The sequence below is a fragment of the Vulpes vulpes genome, chromosome 4, assembly GCF_048418805.1.
Source record: "Vulpes vulpes isolate BD-2025 chromosome 4, VulVul3, whole genome shotgun sequence".
Lineage (NCBI taxonomy): Eukaryota > Metazoa > Chordata > Mammalia > Carnivora > Canidae > Vulpes > Vulpes vulpes.
The window spans coordinates 45,953,455-45,958,774 of record NC_132783.1 but is presented as its reverse complement, the minus strand read 5'-3'; the positions used below and the strand labels follow the sequence as shown (position 1 = coordinate 45,958,774).

General features: G+C 40.2%; 1 pseudogene; it reads right to left on the bottom strand.

Annotated features, from left to right (window-relative positions):
• Nucleotides 1-2,692: 2,692 nt before the first annotated feature.
• On the bottom strand, nucleotides 2,693-3,292 carry LOC112932647 (josephin-1 pseudogene; annotated as a pseudogene).
• Nucleotides 3,293-5,320: the final 2,028 nt, after the last annotated feature.

Genomic DNA, 5,320 nt, shown 5'->3' with positions numbered 1-5,320 from the left:
GATGAGAGTTAATACATTTCACAAAAATCTCATCTCTGCCAGAACAATAGGAAATAGAATATTTCTTGGTAATGGTATCATTGATATGATATGCTTTGAAAATTTTAATTTCAAAAACAATTTTTTTGAGAGAAAGAAAGAGTAAGGGGGGAGGGGCAGAAGGAGAGGGAGAAAGACCATCTTAAGCAGGCTCTGAGCTGGGGGCAGAGCCTGAAGTGGGGTTTGATCTCACAACCATGACATCATGATCTGAGTCGAAATCAAGAGTCAGACACTTAACCAACCAGACACCCTTAATTTCAAATTTTAATGCAAAGTTTATATGAAATAGGAGAAATAAACTCAGGTGTTCAGGGACTTGTCACAAGGGTCAAATTAATTTATCTTTAAGTCTTATAAGCAACAACAGAAGAGGAAAAGCTAGTGTCACAGACAATAATAATAGCAATTACAACAAGAATACATGAGAATGCTAATACAAAAGTTTGGATGAATAGTTTCAAAAGACTACATTTTATTTAAGTTTCACAATTGTCCCAGCCTATTGCTTTTGGCAATATTATAGTCTACTAGTACTCACCTTTTCTACTATTTCCTTGTTAATTGACATGTCATGGAGTTTACATGTTAATTGACAAGATACCCTGTCTTCTTATCACCTTCTTCAGATGTATCCTTTTCGTTCTGGTTGGGCTAAACCTCCTCATTCACTGTGAATCTTGAAGTACTGAAGTACTCGATTCTTGGAAATTTAAAACCCAGTCCATATTCTGAAAGTGTGGTGAAGCAAGGCTTTGATGTGTAGTGGGGGGGGGGGGGGCGGGGGAAGGATTTAGATTCTGGCTGTGTTCATGGGTCTGTCAACGGATTGCCTTTCTTTTCCTGAAAAGAAAAAAAGATATAACCAAAGACTATACTAATTTGTTCCCAGAGACTGAATGAACAGAATCACTGAACTTTGCAAAAACCTATTGTTTTGCAAGTCTTACTGACACCTGGTGGCTAAATCTCAACAGAATTCATAGTAACCATCAATAAGCTGTTTTTGCAATAAAATATCTAGGATTTGCAACACATTTGACACTGAGGGAGAGCTAAATGCTTGACTACAGTCTAAGCAGAGTAAGAAATTCAGAGTCAAAGCAAAATCTTGCAATTTATTCATGTTCAAAGACACCCATGGCTATTCGTTTTTAAGTTTTTACCCATGTTTTCAAAAACTCAATTCATCTATTCTAAGTTACTATGTGGAGACAATCTTCTGAGATTAATATCTCCCAGAGATATTTCTGATATTAAGTAGATTTTGGTCAATTATTTTTCTACATACAAATGCACTAATAGAAGTGCATAATACCAACATTTAGTATTACATAGTAGGTCCACTTTGTGCTCATTATTTTTTTATAATAAGCAACATAAAAATCGTATAAATTCACAACTCACAGAAAGTCTACACAGTGAATTGCTGAGAGACTCAAGCCTTCTCATGGCTATAATCCAGTGGTTCTCAAACTTTAGAGTGGTGAAAAATCACTTTATTCTTATTTTTAAATGAACATTGATAGGACACGCCCCTAGAATTTCTGGTTCAGATTCAGTAGACCTTGAGTGGAGATCAGGAATATATAATTAATCCTATTCTCAGACTTGTGTTTAGAAATCCCACTGGAATCCATCTCTCATCCTTCAATTTCTTTCGGTCAGTATCCTGATTGCCTCTGTAATCCCCCACTTCCATATCTGTCTCCCACCCAGTGTACATTTCTACTTTGTCCAATAACATCATCCTAGTTTTCTCTTAGTGAATGACTTCTGTACACTCAGCCACTTTGAGCCAGTATGATTCAGAAATGCCTAACCCCATGCCTATTTGAGGGCTGGGCTGTGAGCCAGGCCTAGACAAGCAGGATATTCTATTCCCAGACCACAGCGATTGGTTCAAGGATGGGTTTCTGGTCTGCACTTAAAGGAGACTTATTATGGGAATTGTTGAGGAAGGATTACTCTCTTGCTGGGGTCACTTAGCTTGTAGAATATAAACTCAGAGATGCTGTTGGCCATACGTATCAGTCTGTGTGAAAGGTACAATCACACACATAAAAACATCTTAGAGATGATGAAACATAGCTTTGTCTGTAGTCATTGTTTAAGCCCCTGGATTCATGTGTCTGAAACTAGATCAGTCACTAACTTTTTCTGTTGCATGTATTCATAAATTCCCTTTGTTTTGTTTCTGTTATATATAATGACAGATTCTGCAATTCTAGTTCCTTGGCATATAGACCACTTCATCTGTAAGCTCCTGCGATTTCTTCCCACATTTTTTGGACTTAACAGCATGAGTAAAATTTTACTAGGTGGCTCAGTGGTTGAGTGCCTGCCTTCCACTCAGGGCATGGTCCTGGGGTCCTGGGATCAGTCCTGCATCGGGCTCCCCCCAGGGAGACTGCTTCTCTCTCTGCCTATGTTTGCCTCTCTCTGTATGTCTTTTGTGAATAAATGAATAAAATCTTAAAAAATAATAATAAAATAAAATAAAATTGACTATCTTATAACTTTTTTTCCCCCACTGTAAAATCTGAGAGGAAAACCCTAAGAGATGTTTTGGGCAGGGGCAGACCCACTGTATGGGCTACAGCATATTACAGAGGCCTGGGGGCTGAGGTGAGGGACCCCGGGTAAAGCTACATTACAAATCGGTGCTCCCACTCTAATGGGCCTCCACCTCTCTAGCACCACCAGCAGGAGTTCACAGTTCTCTCCTCCCAAGTGATGTTTTAGAAATTTCCCGAGCTTGCTTTCTCCTCCAGTCTACTCAGGCATCTTCAGTTTGGAGTTGAGGTTGTAGTAGGCACCTCCTGCCTCTCAAACACAGAGCCAGTGCTGCCTTTTGAGAGGCAACTTCAGTTGACCCCAGCACAGGCTGGAGGGCAGATTCATGATGAAACCCATGATGTTAGTGAGAGCAACGGTACTGACATCCCCAGGCTTGTTCTACCACTCTGTTGCGTAGCCTATGGTTTGAAGTGCTGCCTTTATGGACGTTCACTTCATAGTTCCCATTTCCTAGCATGCTCTTCTTGTGGAGGTTCACCATGGTGCTTGGAGTTAGCCCTTGGAAAATCTCTTGCAGCATTTCTGATATGAAGACCTTGCTGTCCTGGAAGATATTATCGAGGCCGCAAAGCTCCCTGCCCTGTTTTTCATGGTAGGTTTATGGAGGTGCTGCCTGGGGCAGCTCCAAAGATTCAGATTTGGCCTTGTCTCTTTTCCATGGCACAGAACTCATGTTTTCATTTAAAGTTCCAGAGAGGGCTAAAAACACACCACTCTTCCCTCCAGAGGAAGAATGCAAGCTTCTCAGTTTTTTCAGGATTCTTGAGATCCACCTTATTTTCTGACATCCATGATTTGTGCTTTGTCCTGGGAAGAAATGGCTGGAATCAAAAGGGAAAAAAAGTCCACCTCTTTTCTTTTAAGAGAAAGACTACTTTCAGATTATTTTGCCACCACTGTCAAGCAGAATTTTTTTAAAAAAATTGTAGAAAATCAAAGGATCTATACCCTAAAAACTATAGAACACTTTTGAAAGAAATTGAGGAAGACACAAAGAGATGGGAAAATTTTCCATGCTCATGGAATGGCAGAATTAATATTGCGAAAATGTCAATGTTACCCAGGGCAATTTACATGTTTAATGCAATCCCTATCAAAATACCATGGACTTTCTTCAGAGAGTCAGAACAAATTATTTGAAGATTTGTGTGGAATCAGAAAAGGCCCCGAATAGCCAGGGGAATTTTAAAAAAGAAAACCATAGCTGGGGGCATCACAATGCCAGATTTCAGGTTGTACTACAAAGCTGTGGTCATCAAGACAGTGTGGTACTGGCACAAAAACAGACACATAGATCAATGGAACAGAATAGAGAACCCAGAAGTGGACCCTGAACTCTATGGTCAACTAATATTCGATAAAGGAGGAAAGACTATCCATTGGAAGAAAGACAGTCTCTTCAATAAATGGTGCTGGGAAAATTGGACATCCACATGCAGAAGAATGAAACTAGACCACTCTCTCACCATACACAAAGATAAACTCAAAATGGATGAAAGATCTAAATGTGAGACAAGATTCCATCAAAATCCTAGAGGAGAACACAGGCAACACCCTTTTTGAACTCGGCCACAGTAACTTCTTACAAGATACATCCACGAAGGCAAAAGAAACAAAAGCAAAAATGAACTATTGGGACTTCATCAAGATAAGAAGCTTTTGCACAGCAAAGGATACAGTCAACAAAACTAAAAGACAACCTACAGAATGGGAGAAGATATTTGCAAATGACGTATCAGATAAAGGGCTAGTTTCCAAGATCTATAAAGAACTTCTTAAACTCAACACCAAAGAAACAAACAATCCAATCATGAAATGGGCAAAAGACATGAAGAGAAATCTCACAGAGGAAGACATGGACATGGCCAACATGCACATGAGAAAATGCTCTGCATCACTTGCCATCAGGGAAATACAAATCAAAACCACAGTGAGATACCACCTCACACCAATGAGAATGGGGAAAATTAACAAGGCAGGAAACAACAAATGTTGGAGAGGATGTGGAGAAAGGAGAACCCTCCTGCACTGTTGGTGGGAATGTGAACTGGTGCAGCCCCTCTGGAAAACTGTGTGGAGGTTCCTCAAAGAGTTAAAAATAGACCTGCCCTACGACCCAGCAATTGCACTCTTAGGGATTTACCCCAAAGATACAGATGCAATGAAATGCTGGGACACCTGCACCCCGGTGTTGCTAGCAGCAATGTCCACAATAGCCAAACTGTGGAAGGAGCCTCGGTGTCCATCGAAAGATGAATGGATAAAGAAGATGTGGTCTATGTATACAATGGAATATTCCTCAGGCATTAGAAATGACAAATACCCACCATTTGCTTCAACGTGGATGGAACTGGAGGGTATTATGCTGAGTGAAGTAAGTCAATCGGAGAAGGACAAACATTATATGTTCTCATTCATTTGGGGAATATAAATAATAGTGAAAGGGAATATAAGGGAAGGGAGAAGAAATGTGTGGGAAATATCAGAAAGGGAGACAGAACATGAAGACTCCTAACTCTGGGAAACGAACTAGGGGTGGTGGAAGGGGAGGAGGGGGGGGTGGAGGTGAATGGGTGACGGGCGCTGAGGGGGGCACTTGACGGGATGAGCACTGGGTGTTATTCTGTATGTTGGTAAATTGAACACCAATAAAAAATAAATTTATTAAAAATATTGTAGAAAATTGAAGACCTTGTTTATT